At 44.6% G+C, this 19846-nt stretch overlaps 2 protein-coding genes and 1 long non-coding RNA gene across 6 annotated transcripts in view; 2 read left to right on the top strand and 1 right to left on the bottom strand.

The window, feature by feature from the left end:
• LOC309869549 (uncharacterized protein) overlaps positions 1-12792 on the top strand; it is a 158500-nt gene extending 145708 nt beyond the window's left edge. For 3 of the 4 annotated variants that reach the window (XR_014314248.1, XR_014314249.1, XM_082740939.1), the window contains 6 exons: positions 2502-2566; positions 3519-3618; positions 5112-5209; positions 8580-8786; positions 9839-9943; positions 12667-12792. The gene's annotated coding sequence lies outside the window, so the exon portion shown is untranslated. Of the gene's footprint in view, positions 1-2501; positions 2567-3518; positions 3619-5092; positions 5210-8579; positions 8787-9838; positions 9944-12666 lie in introns of all 4 variants that reach the window. The other variant, XR_014314250.1, reaches the window with a different exon arrangement.
• A 1449-nt stretch (positions 12793-14241) lies between these two features.
• LOC309869559 lies at positions 14242-16812 on the bottom strand. The gene is made up of 2 exons (XR_014314263.1): positions 16709-16812; positions 14242-14918 (listed from the first exon to the last, which is right to left on the bottom strand). It is a non-coding gene; the product is annotated as an uncharacterized lncRNA (long non-coding RNA).
• MPP7 (MAGUK p55 scaffold protein 7) overlaps positions 16207-19846 on the top strand; it is a 287284-nt gene continuing 283644 nt past the window's right edge. The window contains exon 1 of the mRNA XM_082740897.1: positions 16207-16895. The gene's annotated coding sequence lies outside the window, so the exon portion shown is untranslated. The remainder of the gene's footprint in view (positions 16896-19846) is intronic.

The following is a 19846-nucleotide window of genomic DNA, read 5'->3' as shown; positions in this document are numbered from 1 at the left end:
TGTTGGGGACCGACTACCATTTTTTTTTGTTTTAATATAAAATGGCTATTAGAGATGGAAGAGAGGATTTTTCAAAGTTTTGTTGTGCAAAACTTCTTGCCTCCTTTGTCCTACTTACCACTGAGTCATGGGCATTTCTTTTAAAGAAGAATGTTAATTGCTCAGCTTCTGAACTTATGGTTAGTTTAATACTACTTCTTAGGACAGGGACTACAAGACATTTCAGCTTTTACATGGGTTATAATTATCCCATCCACTTTGGTCAACACAAGGTCTCCACGCATCACTTCTCTCCTACTTTTATTCTCCTTTCCAGGCTCAACTGCCTGCTAGACTGCTCTCAAGTCCCTTCGTGCAGGGCTTATTACAAAACTTGGAGGATTAGAGTTCTCCCTGGCTCTGTGATTCATTTTGTCACATGGCCCTCGGCTGGCACAAAATGCAACCAGGGTCTCTCCAAGTTTCTTAGAAAAGCAGGTGGGTTTGGTTTTTTCTTCTTCTTTTCTTTTCTTTTTTCTTTTTTTTTTTGGTCTTCTGTATCTTCACAGCTAAACAGAAACATGCTTCCAAAAACAAGTAATGGGTTGCAGGGACAGTGAAGTCTAAATAAATTTTTTTTTAAAGATTTTATTTATTTATTTGACAGAGAGAGAGTGAGAGAGACCACACAAGCAGAAGATAGAAAGGGAGAAGCAGGCTCTCCACTGAGAAGGGAGCCCAATGTGGGTCTCAATCCCAGGAAGCTGTGATCATGACCTGAGCCGAAGGCAGATGCTTACCTGACTGAGCCACCCAGGGGACCCTAAATAAATTCTTTAAGAAATGTCTATGAAGAAAAAAATAGTTTTTTAAAGGATTTATTTTGGAGAGACAGGGAGAGAGTGCATGTGTGCACAGGCTAGCACAGTGAGGAGGAGCAGAGAGAATCCCAAGCGGATTTCTGGCTGGGAGTAGAGCCCCATGCCAGGCTTGATCTCAGGACCCTGAGACGTGAGCCAAAACCAAGAGTAGATGCTTAATGGACTGAGCCTTCACTGTGAAGAAAATTTAATCTGAAGGGTTGAGGGTGACAGACAAGGGTATGACTTTGGTGTGAGGCAGACAGGTTTGATCCCCAGTTCTGTGAATTATTAATTGCCTAAATTTGAGTGATAATTATCATTGATATCTAGTCTCAGTTTTCTTATCTGTGGAGTAGTGATAGTGACATATAGCGCCATGGGATTTATTGTGAGGACTGAGTGACATAATCCAGGTAACATACTTAACAGGTCTTTACTATTACCTTTATATTTAACTTGGAGCAAGTTAGATGTTTGGAGCAATAGCACAGAAAGATCTTTTCTCAGTTGGCATTCATTTTCATATCTATAACCTTTTCTTGGTTTTCCAGAATATTCTGCCTCAAAGATATATCCTGGTCTCTAGCTTTTGTGGTATTTAAAATTGCTTCCATGTTTGAATGACGGGTCTGTTTTCTGGTTTCTACTTGTACCACGAAGGTTTCAGACCTTTCAGATCCAAGTTTTGAGCTGGGTTAAACTCCGGGAGTGATGAGCTTCCCATGTCCTCTAGGAGTGGGGAGGAAGCTTCTCGGAGCACAGTATCTCAGAAGGGGCAGAGCCCTGAGATCTCAGGGCGGGTCTCTTCCTCCTGGAGTACATAGCCCTGCCTTCCCTAGGATTGCCCTTTCAGTTATCATGAAGGGGAAGAGTCTCACCACAGGCCATTCCTGGGACCCTCCTTTACCATGAACCACAGTAAAACGATCGAACAAAAAACATGCTAAAAAAAAAAAAATCAAAAACAGAGAAACAGGTGGTTTTTAAAAATTAATTAATTAATTTGACAGACAGAGATCACAAGTAGGCAGAGAAGCAGGCAGAGAGAGGAGGAAGCAGGTTCCCCGTTGAGCAGAGAGCCCGATGCCTGGCTCGATCCTAGGACCCTGGGATCATGACCTGAGTTGAAGCCAGAGGCTTAACCCACTGAGCCACTCAGGCACCCTGAAACAGATGGTTTGAGATGGAAATTAAATATTTTAAATTGTGAAGAGTTAAAACTATAAGTCATCAGTCATGAAACAAAGATTTGGGACCCACCCTGAATAATTAAGAGCATGGAGGGAGAAATGGGTGTTAAATCATTGCAATGATTTTAATTTGACCCCTTCCCAGTATCAATAAGTAATTGGTGACTTCAATAATTTTTTTTAAGTAGGCTTGTTATAAGGGTCCTCTTCTGCACTAGTATTATAACAAATAAAATAAGATTAATTGCAATTATTTTATTTTGAAATAGTCTTTTTTCTTTCCTATCAGATAAAGTTTTCCTAAAATACCTTTTTCCTCACTAGCTAAAAATATATGGCAACCCCTAATGGTCTTAAGGTCTAGTCCAAATATCTCAGCCTGGTGATGTAGGTGATTTCACTGTTTTCCAACCCTTCCCTACAGAAATCTTTTGTTACAGCTCAAATCCTCCTTTTTCTCCAAACATAGGTAATTTGTTGCTGCCTCAAAGATTTTATTCATCCTGAACCCCAAGAGGAAGGCCCTCTTCCAAGGTATTTGTCAGTCTGTATATTTCTCTTGCTCAACACATTTCTCGTCCTCCAATTCATGCTGATCTCTCATATTTTGTCCTCCAGCGGCCTCATCCCTTTATGTAGAGATGACCCAGGTATGGTTGGAGGATATAAGTAAGACGCCTCCCACAGTACCTTAAACATACAGTTTCCCTACCTGACACAATGAAAGGCACAGGTAGAATAATTTAGATGGAGAAAATGTGTATTTTTATGAATGGCATTTTCAATTCTCCATATTTAAATATTGTTCTGAATTTATGTTTTTTTTTTTTTTTAAAGATTTTATTTATTTATTTGACAGACAGAGATCACAAGCAGGCAGAGAGGCAGGCAGAGAGAGAGGAGGAAGCAGGCTCCCTGCGGAGCAGAGAGCCCGATGCGGGGCTCGATCCCAGGACCCTGGGATCATGACCTGAGCCGAAGGCAGAGGCTTTAACCCACTGAGCCACCCAGGCTCCCCTGAATTTATGTTTTAATTTTATTTCAAGGTAACTCATAAGACCGTTAACTCAAGATACGTAATCTCAATCGGAGTAGATAAATCAAGCAAGCAAATATTTTTTAAGGATAAAAAGTTCTTCGAAATGAATTTCTTTTATTTTTTAATTTTTACTTTTTTTTTTATAAACATATAATGTATTATTAGCCCCAGAGGTACAGGTCTGTGAATCGCCAGCACTTCACAGCACTCACCATAGCACACACCCTCCCCAATGTCCATAACCCCACCCCCCTCTCTGAAATGAATTTCTGAAGCTTCATCACATGCCATTTAGAAATTGGTTCTCTAACACATAGAAGTCATAAACTGCTTCTTGCAATATCATTTGTGAAGAGGAAACCCACACCGTGTCTATAGATGGTGTAATTTGGATCTGACTTCACAGAAGCAAGGCAGGTAAAAACCATTCCCTCTTCCTGCACACAGAAACGAGCAACTATGTATCTGAAAGCACTTCAATGAGCAAAAACAACCCTAGGCCTTTCAACAGAGACTCCTGACTGGTCTGGTGAGCCATGGAAGATTTGTGAGTCGGGAAGGAGGAACCCCAGTGTCAAGGAAGGCCTCATGATCTGGCCAGCGTTGTGCTCCGAGCTTTGATATGTCCTCTCACTTAGTGTTTGTAACACCCCAGCCCCATGGACGTTCTTATCCCCATCGTGATGGTTAAGGAAAGTGCAATTGTAGCATCAGTCCAAGAGTCAGATTCTGTATTTCAATCCAAGGTAAATATAATAATGATTACCCATGACAGTTGGAATGCTCACTCCACTGGCGCGGGGAGTGGGGGAAGGTTTGCGACTAGCGAGACATGAAAGTAAGGTCAAGCTTAAAAAGACTGTAAGAGACTTTGACACTTGCTCACAACAGACAGTGGCACCCAGAGTGACTGCACATGGCTATACAGCTTCTGCAGGACACAAGCACCCAAGGTCACATCATAGGTATCACATATTTGTAATTTTATTTTCATGAAATCCTGGTAGGATTGTGAAGTGTCTTGTTCTAACAAAAGCAGCCCATGATGATAGTTTCCCAACAGAAATGAAGCATCTTGAGGAAGGGCATCTTTTCCTACTTGGTGCCATGACACAGACTATGTGAGCTGGTTTAAGGGCAGTGATCCTTAAATCACTAACTATTCTGTGAAACTCCTAGCTGGTCTACATTGGATTGGTCTCCCTTCCACCATATCAATGTATCAAAACATCCGTGGTTTGGTCTCCCTTCCACCATATCAATGTATCAAAACATCCGTGGTTTCCAATTACTGTGAGTACTGGTAGACTTTCCCTAAATATAATTTTTTTTTTTTTTTTAAAGTAAGAGCCCCTGTGGTTAAAAGTCAGGAGAGTTAACTTGAGTCCTTGGGGACAAAATCAATTTTTTTGCAGAAAGCAGTTTTTGTAAATCTTGATTTCATAAAATTTTGTAATTGCCACCGAATTTTTCTAGTGTATGTAAAGGGCAAGGATGCTGCTCCTTTGCTGTGGAATATCTGCCCTTGGGTTTTAGGACATTGACTTTGTTGGCTAAACCTCTTCTCTTTTGCCATCTTACCTGGAACTGCAGAGCAGAGGGGCCTGTTGGCTCCCAGCTCTTCCTCCTTTTATGAAAATGGTCTCCTATGCACAGGCACGAGTTTGGCAGCTGTGATTCCGACACGAACCCTGGGTAGGATGGGGTAGGATGAGTAGCTGGGTAGGATGAGTAGCTCCAGACTTCGACTCCTCCCCAGGCCGAAGCAATGGGCTGTCTGTGAAGAGTGCAAAGTGTGGAACTGAGAAATGTGGTGCCTGAGACGTGACAGAGCTGAGTCACACTAAAGGTGGTGCTGTAGGGAAACCTGACCTGGTTTTTCCAGTCTTGAGTGTCCAAATCTTCCACCAATCCCTTGAGATACTTCCATGTCCTTTGTATATATGTATATACACATACACATGCTTATATAAAATATTCTAAAAGTAACTTCGTTTTTTTTTTTTTTTTTTTTTTTTTAGAATACTTCTAGATTTATAGAGAAGATATGAAGATAGAACAGAGCATTCCCATATACCCTGTAGTTTCCCCTAGTAGAAACATTCTTGCTTTGGTATGGTACATTCGTTATAATTAAGGTAACAATATCCATACACTTGGTAATTAAAGTCCACAGTTTAATTAGATTTCCTTCATTTAATGCATCATGTCTTTTTCCTGGGCCAGGATCCCATCTAGGCTACCATATTACATTGACTTGTTATATCTTCTTAGCTTCCTCTGGTAGTGATGGTCTCAGACTTGTCTTGTTTTTGTTGACCTTGACAGCTTTGAGGAGTACCGGTCAAGTATTTTGTACAATGTCCCTGTCTTGGGATTTCCCTGATGTTTTTCTCATGATTAGACTGAGGCTATGGATTTGGGGAGGGAGACCATAAATAATGTCAACATGAATTATCATGACTGTTGATGTTGGCCTTCGTCACCCGGCTCAGGTAGCAGTTATCAGGTTTCTCAGTTACAGAGATACTCTTCCTTCCCTCCCTTTACTTACTGACCTCTTTGGAAGGCAGTCACCATGCAGAGCCCACACTTAGAATGAGAATATATGCCACTTCTGCGAACGTGGAGCCTCTACATGTATTATTTGGAATTTTGTATGGGAGATCTGTCTCTTCTCCCTACAACGGATGGTTTAAATTTATATTAAATTGAAGCAGTTCAGGGCGCCTGGGTGGCTCAGTGGGTTAAGCCGCTGCCTTCGGCTCAGGTCATGATCTCAGGATCCTGGGATCGAGTCCCGCATCGGGCTCTCTGCTCAGCAGGGAGCCTGCTTCCCTCTCTCTCTCTCTCTGCCTGCCTCTCCGACTACTTGCGATTTCTCTCTGTCAAATAAATAAATAAAATCTTTAAAAAAAAAAATAAATAAATTGAAGCAGTTCAAACAGCTTTCAACAACAACAACAACAACAACAACAGCCCCTTACAAATGACCCACTTCAGGAGAGAGAAACTCAAATGCCTATAGAAGCCAGGTAGGTAGCCGAGAGGATGAGTGAAGCAGGTTGGCCGTGGTCCATGGCAGATTGCAAAGCACATGGCAGCTCTAACGGAGGCGCGGTGTCTGCTTGTGGCAGTTGCTGCAACATGGGAGTGTGGGTCAGCTTTGCCGTAGCTTCTTTAAATATATATATATACACACACACACTAGTACATTGGACGTTTACATGAAATCTCCTGATTTTGAAAGGTTGGCAACTAATCCAAATTTTTACAAAATCTGTGCTGACCCAACATGACTGTAGTTTGTGACTTTTTGGGCAGATTAATAACTACACATATTATCAGTAAGGAAATAGCCTTAGAAAGGTAGATAAGATGTCCAAGGTCATACCACTGGATTTGGGAGCTAAACCGGGACTGCCATTCAGGGTTGTAATCTTATTATATAATCCTCTCCTTTGGGGAATCTTCAACAATTTGCTCACGTTCTCAGAATCATCTGGACTTTGTTCTAAATTCACTGCCTTTAAGGAAATATGTGAACTGGAACTCCTAGGACACCATGTCTTTCATCAATTCTACTCCAATTAATTGATGCCATTAATTCCATTCATGCACTGTTTGTCTTATTTTCTTTTGTTCCTTGCTAGAGTCCATATTCATTTGTCTAATTCGTGTTACACTTGAGTTGAACAGGGACTCAGGCAAATGCCCACAGTGGCAACAATGATTTGCAAATGCACAAATCAGAATCCTCTAATCCTGTGGAGACTATGAATTGCACCTTAAACATTTTCTTATTCTTTCCCCTAACCCAGGACTTACCACAATAACTGGCATATAGTGGGTGCTCAATAACTGCTTCTTGACTGAATGGCAGTCATTAATGTCTTTAGTAAGATGAAATACCAACACATAGTAATAAGCCTTTTAAAAAATTATTTATTTATTTGAGAGAGAGAGGGGTAATTGAGCGTGTGAGTGGGGAGAGGGGCAGAGAGAGACTCTTAAGCAGTTCTTAAGAGTCTTAAGAGTCTTAAGGGGGGCACAGTCTCTGCCCTTGGGGGTTGCTGCTATATGGGAGTGGGAGAGTGTGAGTCAGCTTTGCCACATGGAGTGTGGATTCCGATGCCAGGCTTGATCTCATGACCCTGAGCTGAATTCAAGAATTGGATGCTTAACTGACTAAAACACCCAGGTGCCTCTCAACACATAATAATATTGATTGCTCCTAGAACAAACCCAATAGTGTGGAAATGAAAATATGTGGCATTTGTTAATGGGAACCATTACGCCATTCTTAACAGCATAGAAGCTGTTTTCAGAAGTTTAAAGAAGTTATTATTCAGTTCTTTACAGAGTGTTATTAGAACTTTATTTTTATTTAAAGATTTTGTTTATCTATTTGAGAGAAAGAGAGAGAGAGCATGAGCTGTGGGGTGGACAGAGGACAGAGAGAAGCAGGCTCGGCGCTGAGCAGGCAGCCCTACATGGGGCGGGATCCCAGGACCCTGGGACCATGACCAGAGCCAAAGGCAAACACTCAACTGACTGAACCACCCAGAAACCCCTAGAACTTTAAATTAGGAATAACATATAGCAGTCTTGTCTGTAAGGACATTAACCTCTTTTGTCAATTCTTCAGCTAGCTTATACACATCTTGCATCCTTTATTATTATTTGGTACATTTCTCTACACATACTCTTGGTTACCTGGCTTCCTTAAATCTTAGAATTTAAGAACCAGAGACTTATTTATTCCATGAACCAAAGACTTATTTATTAAGTTCCTTTATTTCCTGCTCATAAACCTGGGAGTGAGGAATTTTTTGATAAAGGTATAATCATGGAGAGTTAAGAGAGGCAATCAAGCAGGAAAGTCCGATCTCCCAAGTCCTGTCTTTGCTGACGGCGGCCCTGAGTGCAGGGAGCACCCCAGAGTCGCACATTCTTAAACGGTTTCTTCTGCCGCAGTTTTTATGGCTTTCTGTGTCGCGACTGCTTCTCTTTTCCATGTGTCTTAATCTTCGCTGCACAACGAAGAGTGAGTCAGGTTTGAAGTGGTGAGAGGAGGGAGCTTCTGCTTTCTAGGTCAGCGCTGATTAATGAATGACGGTGTCGTTTCTGGGGAACCCAAGTAGCACGAGAGCAATTTTGCTCCCAATGCTCCCTTGTGAGCCCAGCGAGGTAAGGACAGAGATGACTGAGATTAATTAAATATAAGTGGTGCCTAACTCATTTAAGCACAAGAGGTTTTTTTCTGCCAACTTTTGGATGGACGCCCTGCTTTCCGAATGCAAAATATTTACCCCGATCGGGTCACAGAGTGCACACGGGCTTCGTTCTTTGGGTCGGTTCTTGCACCAGGAAAGTGACTCCTTCCGACCGACAGCACTCCTGACATGGGTGCGTGGGAGGACGGAGGCTTACTTGGTTCAGTAGGAGAGACTTGAAGCGATTCATGTCCATCTCTCTCTCTCTCTGTCTCTTTCCCTATATCCCCAGCGAGAGCATCAGACACATTACAGGGCCCATTGGGCTTGAGCGAGCGGAGGACAGATCAGACGGGCTGAGACTCCGGAGGTTAGCACACCAGCAGGTCTCCTTATCAGCCTAATGATAAGCTATTATCAGAGCTCGATCATTCCAGGGCTCCTGGATGGTTTTTCTCAAACGCATATGGAATGACGCTGTGCTGAGGCCCACCTCCAGGTTTGTACCAAGGCTTTCACGGAATCACTGGGGCTCAGTGTGCACACACCCAACATATCTTGCTGTCACTCCTCACCCCCCGGCTCCTCGGAGTTATTACATGGCTCTCAGCTTCTGCACAGAAGTCCTTGAGGGAGCAGGCAACTGCTGATTGCATCAGAAACCAGTCTTGAAGCATTGCCAAGTAAATATGGACAGACCAGAGCACAGTCACCGCTAATAATCTAGATGGATGTTTCTTGCTTCCCACGATTGGTGGATCAAAACTCTCCCATTTTAAAATGAGTTCTGAATTTATTAGTGTAGCCAAGGTCTGCTGGACACTTACTGTGGGCCAGATCTGGGGATGCGACCGGGAGTAACGTAGAGAATGAGTCAGACAGCACCCTGTCACCACGGGGACCAGTTTTTCCCTTTCATTTATAAGCAACGTCAAGCTGGTATTTTTAGCTAAGAGAAAAAAATATTTCCCCAAACTTATGGCCTTAGACTTTTGATCAAGGGCCCTTTAGATGAGCGAGGGCTAAAGCAGAGTTTCTTTTTTTTTTTTTTTTTAAGATTTTATTTATTTATTTGACAGAGAGAAATCACAAGTAGTCAGAGAGGCAGGCAGAGAGAGAGAGAGAGGGAAGCAGGCTCCCTGCTGAGCAGAGAGCCCGATGCAGGACTCAATCCCAGGACCCTGAGATCATGACCTGAGCCGAAGGCAGCGGCTTAACCCACTGAGCCACCCAGACGCCCTAAAGCAGAGATTCTTTTTTTTTTTTTAAGATTTTTTGTTTATTTATTTGACAGAGAGAAATCACAAGCAGGCAGAGAGGCAGGCAGAGAGGCAGGCAGAGAGAGAGGCAGAGAGAGAGGCAGAGAGAGAGGCAGAAGCAGGCTCCCTGCTGAGCAAAGAGCCCGATGTGGGACTCGATCCCAGGACCCTGAGATCATGACCTGAGCCGAAGGCAGCGGCTTAACCCACTGAGCCACCCAGGCACCCCTAAAGCAGAGATTCTTAACCTCCACCCATAAACACAGCCAAAGGTATTCTACCTCCTTTTCAGGATCACGGCTGTAACGAATTAGTCAATTACGGACGTGTCGGGGGAGAACAGCAGGAAGGACTGCATTCGTTTCTCGGGGTTCTGTGAGTTGAAAAAGTTTTTCAGGTACTTTTAATATCCTTTAATAATTTCTCCTTTTGCTAGAGTCCATAGATGTTATTGCTCCCATATAGGAACATGTTTATGGGTTTTTTAAAAAGATTTATTTATTTATTTGAGAGAGAGAGAACATGTGCACTACTGGGGGTAGGGGAAGAGAGAGAGAAGCCCTCAAGCCGACTCCTTGCTGAGCTCAGAGCCCGATGTAGAGCTTGATCCCAGGACCCCGAGATCATGATTTGAGCCAAAATCCAGAATCGGATGCTTCAACAGACTGAGCCATCCAGGCGCCCCTGTATATGGTTTTTTTGAGCGTGACACAACTGTAGCTATAGGATTCTGGATGACTCAGGTGATAGTTTGCTGGTGGTGGCGATAAGGTTGTATGACCCGGTCCAGGGTAAAAGGAGATGCAGCTATGAAGACAGAACCTGGGAGAGTGAGATGAGGGCTGGTAACGTGATCTGGAAAGAGTCGATCAAGAGTCCAACAGTCACACACCATCCAAGACAAAGCCGAAGTCTAAGTTAGGCTGGTGAACTTGTAGCAAGGGAGAGTGCTCCAAGGGGCCCACGGAGGGCCTCGCCAAACAAAGGAGACAAGGTTATCGTAGGGTGTGCAGGGAGGCTGGGCGTTACATAAGATCTAAATGAAAGAGTGATATGATGACCTCAAAGCAGAGCAAGGCTGTGAGTAATATTTTATAAACATTTAGTAATGTTTTTACTAACATCAGGTCTGGGCTGAAAGGCAAACTTGGAGTCCTAGATCAGGGATTAAGGTGGTGTGCTGCGTCTCCCAATCCTTTACCTGAAAGTCTGCACCTCAGCTGAAAATCAAGGCTGCTTCTTTGTGTCAAAGTGACCCACAGGCTCCCATCACCCAGGTACGTGGCAGTAGGGGTGGGGGGAGTTGGGGTGGAGGAGTTCATTCTCACTGATACTCAACTAAGTTTCCAGCAGTCTGTGACTTTAGAGAACACGTTTTCTTAGCCGTGTGTCCTTGGTGTTAATGAACAAAAGCAGTTTTTCCCGGTTCACATGAGTCGGACAAGACGTAAAAGTCAAGTTTTTACTGAGGCCCCAAGAGACAGCAGATGTCAACTTCTCAAGTCGCCGAGCAGGAAGCAAATCTCAGAGGAAATATCTTAGCTCCTTGCTGACTCCTAAAAGTCCCTCACTCAAAATAGGATCATTAAAGGGCAACGGAAGTGGAGTTTGGGAAGGCTCTAGGAGGAAGTTTTCTTCAAAGAAAGCAAGGCCGAGTTCCACCAAACCTCTGGTCCAAGGTCTTCCTCCTTAATTTGGTCGGGGAGGGGCAGCAGGGGGCCTCCAGGGCCACTTGATTGGTGTTCTCTGGTTCTGAGAGTATCTGACTTTGGGCTACGGTATCTAAGAGTGAGAGGCTGAAGGTACCAGAGAGAGAGAGAGGAGATTGAGTGAGTGAGCAGGGAAGGAGGAGAGAGAATTCTCAAGATCTACGTTCTCTGAGAGTCGGGTGTGTTTGAGTATCGAGGGGAGCGCAGGATGTGCGAAGGTTTCTTGAGGACCCGAAGAGAGCCACTGGGTGAGAGCGAGCTGTGCTGCAGACATATAGATCCTGTCCCAGAGGATTTATTCCTGGAGAGGCGATCTATAGGTGAATTTGTAGGAAGTTCCCCAAGGGAGGAGGTAGCAGCTGGAGCAAACTGCATAGACCAGGACAGGAGAGGCAGAGTGAGATGCTCTGGTCAAGATGGTTAGGAAGCACCCAAGAGGGCCGCTGGGTGGCTCAGCGGTTAAGCGTCTGCCTTTGGCTCAGGTCATGATCGCAATGTGCTGGGATCCAGCCCCGCATCAGGCTCTTCGCTCAGGGGAAGTATGCTTCTCCCTCTGCCTCTGCCTCTCCCCTGCTCATGCTCTCTCTCCGTGTTATCTCTCTGTCTCAAATAAATAAGACCCTTAAAAAAATTGTTTAAAAAAAAAGAAAAGAAAGCACCCAAGAGAGCAAGTGCTTGGTTAGGTCATTGCCCGGGTCCAGAGCAGTCTCCTTGCAGCAGGGACACTTGAGCGTGAATTCGGCCTCCTTTCTCCCTATGTTATAAATTTGGAGGAGGTTCCTTTCCCCTTTCCTGGAGGACCCAGTCTGCCTGCGTGGGACCCCAGCTGGGGGACTGCAGGGAAGCCCTATCTCTGAATGAAGCTTATGGTTGAGCAAAGTGGATTGGTATTCACATTACAGTTTCTGAGTTCAAACTGTATTTTATGGGGGCACCTGGGTGGCTCAGTGGGTTAAAGCCTCTGCCTTCGGCTCAGGTGGTGATCCCAGGGTCCTGGGATGGAGCCCCACATTGAGCTCTCTGCTCAGTAGGGAGCCTGCTCCCCCACTCCCTGCCCGCCTCTCTGCCTACTTGTGATCTCTCTTTCTAAGAGAGATCTTCATAAAGATCTTAAAAAATAAAATCTTAAAATAAATAAATAAATAAAATCTTAAATAAATAAAATCTTAAAAAAAAAAAAAAAAGAACTTCAAACCGTATTTTATGGCTTGACTGATCAAAGGATTTTTTATTACCTAAAAGCCATCAGAAAAGTTGTGGGACATTTTCATCTGAATAGGTATGGGAGGGACAGTGGTAGGTGGAAGTTTGCTTTCTGTTTCTGCCAACCCGCTTGCTCTGTGTGCGGCTCTCAGGGAGAGTCACCAACTTGGCCAGTACTTCTGCTCTTTGAAGAAATCTGTGTCAACAGGTATACGTCACACAGGGAAATTGGGAATTAGAAGACTTATATGGGAACAGCAGCTTGAAACTGGAAGAGACGAGGGGACTTGGTGTCTGGAATCCAACCGAAATAAAGAGATGCCAAGAGAGCTGGAAGTCACTGTTGACGACTTCGGCCTTAGCCATCAGGCCTCCATGTTGGTGTGAAAGGCCAGGCAAAGACTGTCACTGAACAGAAAATGGAGCCCCGCTGCCTGACTACAGAAAACATGGTGGGGCAGGATGCGAGCCTCTCTGGCAATCTGTCCAGAGCCTGTTCTCTGGGAAATCTCTGCCCGTGAACAGAGATGAGTCCCGGCAGCCATGTTGTCGGCCTCCACCCTCGCCACTCCCATCACCTCCCTCATCATGGGGGTCGGGGGGTGGGGGAATGGGGGGGTGGGATAGAGCCCGGGGGGGGGGTGCGGAGAGGCCAGGCCAGGCCACTCTTTCTCTTTAGGATTTGGGACTGGGCTAAGGTGGTTAATTTAGTCAGGAATGGGGGGGGGGGGGCACTGAGGTGGCTATATTTTCACTCTTGGACTTAGGAGCCAGGAAAGCTGTTTTCCAGGGAAGAACAGGAGAGTAGAGAGAGGCAGGTTTGGAGATGGAGGAAACTGTAGCCGAGTTCTCGTCTCTCAGGTCCCAGCTCCTGGCCCTCTTGGGGACTGACTTCTTTCTGCCCTTGGATTCTCGAAGTTACCCCTTTGTCTTTAGAACTGATTTTTGAGGGGCATCTGGGTGGCTCAGTCATTTAAGCATCTGCCTTTGGCTCAGGTCATGATCTTGGGGTCCTGGGATCCAACCCCACGTCAGGCTCCCTACCCAGGGGAGAGCCTGCTTCTCCCTCTCCCATTCCCCTTGCTTGTGTTTTCTCTCTTTCTCTCTCTCTCTCCCTCTGTCAAATAAATAAATAAAATCTTAAAAAAAAAAAAAACAACAACCCTGATTTTTGAATTCTATTATTAGGACACAGAGATTACTTTTCAGTGGCTTTGAAGCATGGTGCCATATATTTCAACAGTTACTTTTTTTATTTACTTTGTAATTTAGTTAGCTGCCACATCTTGTGATTCACCCGCCGCTGCCAGCTGCCACCAAGACACTTCGCAGTTCCCCCGAGTGTCTCCCGGCCCTCCACAGTGGGGCTGGCTCGCTCTTCCTATAGGCATCTACAGATGGTGTGAGTTCAACCTGTAAGGAGAAAGCGTGCCCAGAAGCAGGGGGAGAGGCCGGAACTAGTAGAACAGAGCTCTAACTCCAAGGGCTTCAGCTCTGTCCTAATTCTGGACGAATAGGATTAATACTGTTAACTCATTACAGTCCCATAAGGAATGTCATAGTTCAAAGGGGGCTGTGCACTCTGCTTAATGACTGTTGTTTAAGAGACAAAGGTGAGGATGATGTGAAATGATCAGTGTGTTGCTTCTACGTTGCTCGACTCTGATGCTTTCAGAATGCTGTTTCTCACTGGAGTTTTGTTTCCACATTCTGGGCTCATCCATGCTAGGCAAGCTTCTGATGTGGGGAAAGTTGATTTTTTTTTTTTTTTTTAATGCAGTGGTTTCCAAGGCTTTGCCTTAGATTTCCTTCTACCCGACTGTGGTCCCAGGTTCCTCCGTTTGTTGCTCCCTGGATCTAGAACCTGTAGCCTTTCAGTGGGGTGACTCCTACCGATTTGGTGACTACTCACTTCCTTCAGGATGATTTCCTTGGCCCCTTCTGGATTGTGTTCCCTTTAGCACCTCGATTTCCCCATCCTCTGTGAGGTAACAGTTTGTAGATCCAACTGGGTCCGTGTCATTCTCATTATGAGACCTCCACATCTAGTGGAACCCTTGAAACTAGCTGGTTTCCTAGATCTATGCCTGATAGACTGGCTTGGTGGATGAAGGCCCACTTCTTTGGTGACTCTGAAAAAGGTCTTCTCTGTTCCTACGACATCACTTCTCTTCCTCCTTTAGGGCCTTCGCTCTTCCTGTTTGCTAGGAATGCCGCTGCCCTCGAGTGTGCATAGCTACCATTTTTTGATTTAAGTGGCATCCCAGAGTAGTTCTCTTTCCCTTTCCAAATTCAAGTAGTGCTTCCATCCCTTCGGTCACTCTTTTTTATTCTCTGCCTTTATTCTTTTCTGTAAATGTGTTCGTTTGCTGGTTCATTATCTTTCTTTTATGGATAAATAGCTTCCAGTCTGCCTTATTCAGGACAATGCTTAGTAGAGGGCCTAGTTCATTGAAGGAACTAGAATATGATGATTAATGTTATTATACATTTGTTGCATAAATGAATACAAGAATAACTTTTGATATAAATCACTCAATCCTAAAGAAAGAATGTTAGTGGTGGAATTTTAGGCACGATTGGGAAAAAATGTGGAGTGTTTTCTTTCCAATTTGTTCATAGTGGACAGTGTTAAGTTCTTATTTTTTTTTCTTACATATTTAAGCATAATTAGATCTTAAAACTAAGTTACTTGCTCAGAGTATGCTGTGACGCATATTTTCAGACTATCATTTAGGATTCCATTTATTATAAAGGTTCTATTAAAAATGTGTTAGATAGGGACGCCTGGGTGGCTCAGTCTATAAAGCCGCTGCCTTCAGCTCAGGTCATGGTCCCAGAGTCCTGGGACAGAGCCACACATCGCATCGGGCTCCTTGCTCAGTGGGGAACCTGCTTCTCTCTCTGCCTCTGCCTGCCACTCTGCCTGCTTGTGCTCTCCCGCACTCTCTCTCTGACAAATAAATAAATAAATAAAATCTTTAAAAAAAGTGTTAGATAATGAGGTCACTGTCCTTCAAAGAGTTTTACCTTATTCTCAGGAAAAAAGAGACAAAAGAGGATTTGCGCTATTCTTTGTATTGAGTTTCTTGTCCTTTTCAAGTTCATGTTTACCTTAATATTCTTTTCCTTCTTTAGGTATGATTTTTTGTCAATTCCCATTTTTCCCCCCACTCCTATATAATTTATGGAGTTGTTGGAGGAAGGGCTTTATTTCCAAAGTCTATTTCAAAACCTCAGGGGAATGGCAGGAAGAGCAAACAGAATAATAGTAAGGCAGCCAGAGAGTTAAAGGAGTGTGGTCCCCAGGTGAGTTACACTTCACTCCCTTCTAAACTGGCTAGGAGAACACGGGGCTTGCTTTGCGGTCTGAGAGCTCAGCTTACTTAACCATGGGTCATTGATCATTATCTCCTGCTCCCTCAACTTTCAATTTCCAAAGTCTAAGTTACATCTTGGAATTTTGTCACATCCTCTTCTTATAATTCCCTGCATTCGTTGAGTTTTCCAATTCGTACCCTCTGAATTTCTTTCCATATACTACCTTTTTTGGTTTTGGCTTTTGTTAATGCTTTATTTTGTTCTTCGGATTCTAAATTCTTCCTGTCCGGGAGTTTTCCTATAAATCTATTACCGCGTGGTGCACTCTAAGTAATGCACGCCCCATATGGAACACAGGTAAAACGAAAAGAAAGTTACGCATAATTTTGCCAAGACTGAAAACATTTTATGCCTTTTCTTTGCACAGGACAATTTCCCTCTGAATTTTATGCAGCATTTAAAAAATACCCAGGAGACCTCCCTACAGCCAGGCGATATTAAAGATTAGCTGTTATTCATCGAGTTCATCCGGGAATGAAAGAATCACTCGCATCTGGCAAGGAAACCTGACTATCCCAGGTTTTGCGCTTCAGAGAGGTTTCAGGTCCATAAAGCTGCCCATTCTGCAGCCACCTGGGAACGAGCGTGTAGGGCGGAGCTTCCGTTGATTGAAGGCCGAGGGAGAGGAGCTACAGAGTTCTCACCAATCAGAGTTCCGCTTTGTTTTCTCTTACCGGCCAATGAGGAGGCTCTGCCGGCGAGGCTCCCTTCAAGTCCGGGACGCCTACCCCTGTCGCAGCCTATCAGCACACGCCTTTTACGAAGCGTCCGCGGAGCTCCCGCCTCGTGGGCGGTGCGGCCCTGCCCCTCCCCGCCCCTTCAGCCGTGACCCCGCCCCGCCGAGGGAGGGGGCCAAGTCGGTTACTTACTGGGCAGGAGGTGGGGGCCGGGCTCCCGCTGGGCTCGTGTGTTCTGCGCCCGCCGAGGCGGTGCCGAGCCCGCTGGCTCCTGATTGTCCTTTGCGGCGGCTGCGGTCTCTGTCTCTTTGCCTCCCGACCCGGGGCTGCAGGGACCAGAGCGGTCGCGCCTCCCGCGGGCCACGGCTGCCCAGAGCAGGTAATGGGGTGCCGTAGCTGCAGCCCCTGTCGGAGCACCGGTGCGGCGCGGGCGGTGGGGTCTGTCCCCCGACTGCACCCGCAGGCGGCTGCCGGGCCGAGCCGGGCCGCGTCACCCGGAGCCTCCCGCCCGCCTCAAGGCGCCTCCGCCCGGGAGCCCGCGGCGGCGGCGGCGGCGGCGACACCTTGCGGGGAGGTGGGGGCGGGGCCGGGCGGGGGACCCCGAGGGGGAAGGGCGGGGGCAGCTGCGGGCGGGACCCCCTGGGGACTCGGAGTGAGGCGGCCGGGCCCAATGGAGGGCGCTAGGACGTGCAGGTGGAGGAAAACTGCGGAGTTGAGTCAGAGTCAGGCTCGCGAGGGAAAGGGACCTACTGATTAGTGAGGATAAGCTGAGTGGCTTTTTTTTTTTTTTTTTTTTTTTTTTAAAGCCAGAAAGGTGTCTTGGGTATTGTTAATTACATATTTTCTGGAGGCAGGCGCATTGCAGTACCATTTACACATTAACACTGTTGACCTGTTATTTATTATTTTTTAAGTTAAGAGTAGTCTTTAACGTGAACTTGTTTGGGGACTTTCCTTAAGTGACAAGTAGACCCAGCAGTGTGACTCACCTTTGTCTGGGCTGAAGTGGGGAAGGTGAGATAGCAGTGGGGGGGAGGAATGTTGATGAGGAATGCCTGCGCAGGTTTGAAAGGGTTGTGGGGGTGGAACCTTGTTTCTGTCACTCTAACAAGGGTGGGAGTAGAATTGTGATTTTTTTTCTTCTAATTTTTTTTTTTAAACATTAGCATTCAAATAAAAAAAAAGAAAAAAGAAAAGCTTCTCTAAAAACAATTTCTGGGTTTTAGGTTTCGGGAATGCACCTGCTTGGTACTCAGGAGGTAATCCTTTGTAGACAAGCCAGGCAATTAATTCCTGATTTGCACCTTGAATTATTACTACTTTCTCTTTGACTAGCTTAATAACCTTTGTTTTCATTCACGATTTGTTAACAAGTGAAATGGTGAAGGTCACTGGGTTTGGGGCGGTAATGGCACAGTGAGAACTCTTGGAGCAGTGTTCTCCCCTTCTAGGTGCACTCCAGTTCTAACCAGTACAGGTTTTCCCTGCTCTCTGAAAATAGAGCGTTCCTATGAATTTTTTTCTAAACTGGAGTACTGCAAAGCAAAAAAACAACAAAACAAAAAAACCCCACTATTAATGTGTATGGGAAATTTTTTTTAGTGTTCCAGCCACCCCCCCCCCCCCCAGGCTTTCCCGATACCTTAGGATAAACATTTTGCTAATGAATGCATAAAATAAGTCAGGATACAGCACAGATGCTCAGAGGTCAGAGCTGCCAGGGCTCGCTGCTGAGGCGCTGAGTTGAGTTCTCAGGGAAGGAGCTTGGCTCTGCCACTCCTGCTGTTCAGGTGTGTGCTGCCTCTCCAGCTGATGCAGAACAAACACCTCTGTGCGTTTCTCCCAGTTAGTGAAACCAGATACTAAGGTCTGTCGTAAAAGCAAAGTAGTGTAATGTGAACTGGTGAAAAACGGGGGATGCCTCTATTTCCATTTAGGTCTTTTAATTGAGACTCTCATAGGCTGTCAGTTTTTTAATCCTATTGGCAGGTAGGACATAATCATGCCTACTCTACAAGTCCATAAAGTGAAAGCCCTAGAGGTGAAGAGAGTTCTGCCCCAGGTCACCTGACTCCTACTTTATTCTGTACCCGAAATGGATTTAATCCAGGATCTACTAAGGTTCCCACCATCAAGTAAGCGTCTGTATACCAGTTCGATCACGTGGTACAAGAATCACAGATGGAGATGGTGTTTTCTAAATAAAGAAATAGTGTCTCTTAGGTTTTTGTTTTTGTTTTTTTTTTTTTTTTCCTCCTGGAGGTTGCTGACATAGTTTTGAATCACACCAGAAAGGTAATTTTTCACACAGGGAAAACAAAACAAATTCCTAGTGGTGCTATGTGAAAATCTCTGTTTTAAATTTTGGGAGGTTTTCCAAATTAGAGAACCCAAGCTTATCTTTGTTTGCATCTGTAGCTTTGCAGTGGATTTCAGTGCTGTTTTCTGAGTTGAACTGAAATTACTACACATAAGGCAAATAAAAATGAAGCATGATGTATTCTGGTCATGGCTTAGGACCTTTTGGGAAAGGTAAAGTATAAATTTAGTAGAAAAGCTGAAAATGTAAAAATCACTTATTCCTCAGAACAGTGCAAGCAAGGGAATTTGGGGGTTAATGCAGAGCAGGCTTAGATGGCCAGTTGGGAGGAACCTCTTTGAATGGTGTCAGGGCTTGGGGAATTCTGGAGAACTGCTAGGTTATGTTAAACTTATTAGTCATCAGGAATATGGAAATGTCTTATGAATTACTGAATGGAACTGTTCTAATCATGAAGTCGTTTTCATGACAAATGCGTCTGTTGCCTATAACATGTCCATTTTGACATAACTTATTCTTGTAGGATATAAGGCATCACTTATACAACCCCTGTCTATCTCTGTTTTGATTTGTTTGGATTTATTTTTGCATTAATGTCTTCATTTGATTAACGCCCAAGGATTTCCATCAAGAAAGCCTTATCAGCCTATTAGTTTGTACAGGAAATGAGTCCTCTCTTATGAACACAGCTCTCTTGCAGCGTGGGAAACTGGAAAGAGATTTAGGCTGTTTTTACTGTATTTGTAATTCTTACCTAGGGTTTCTGTCCTTTAAAAAAAATTAATTACAATGTTACCCAACTTCCACTAGGTGGTGCACTGGGTGCTACTTAAAGGAGAGTTCAATCAGATTTTTTTCCTTAATTATAAGTATTTCATTGACAAAGATACAAGTGTACTGTAACTGCTTCTCTTGTAATTACAATTCAGACAGAATTGCAATGGTCAGTTTCATTAAGTGAGGTTATTTGGAAGGAAAGGACAGCTTAACTTAAAGGACACAGTAATTTT

The sequence above is a fragment of the Mustela nivalis genome, assembly GCF_964662115.1.
Source record: "Mustela nivalis genome assembly, chromosome: 7".
Taxonomy (NCBI): Eukaryota; Metazoa; Chordata; class Mammalia; order Carnivora; family Mustelidae; genus Mustela; species Mustela nivalis.
This window is presented reverse-complemented; position numbering and strand designations above follow the sequence as displayed.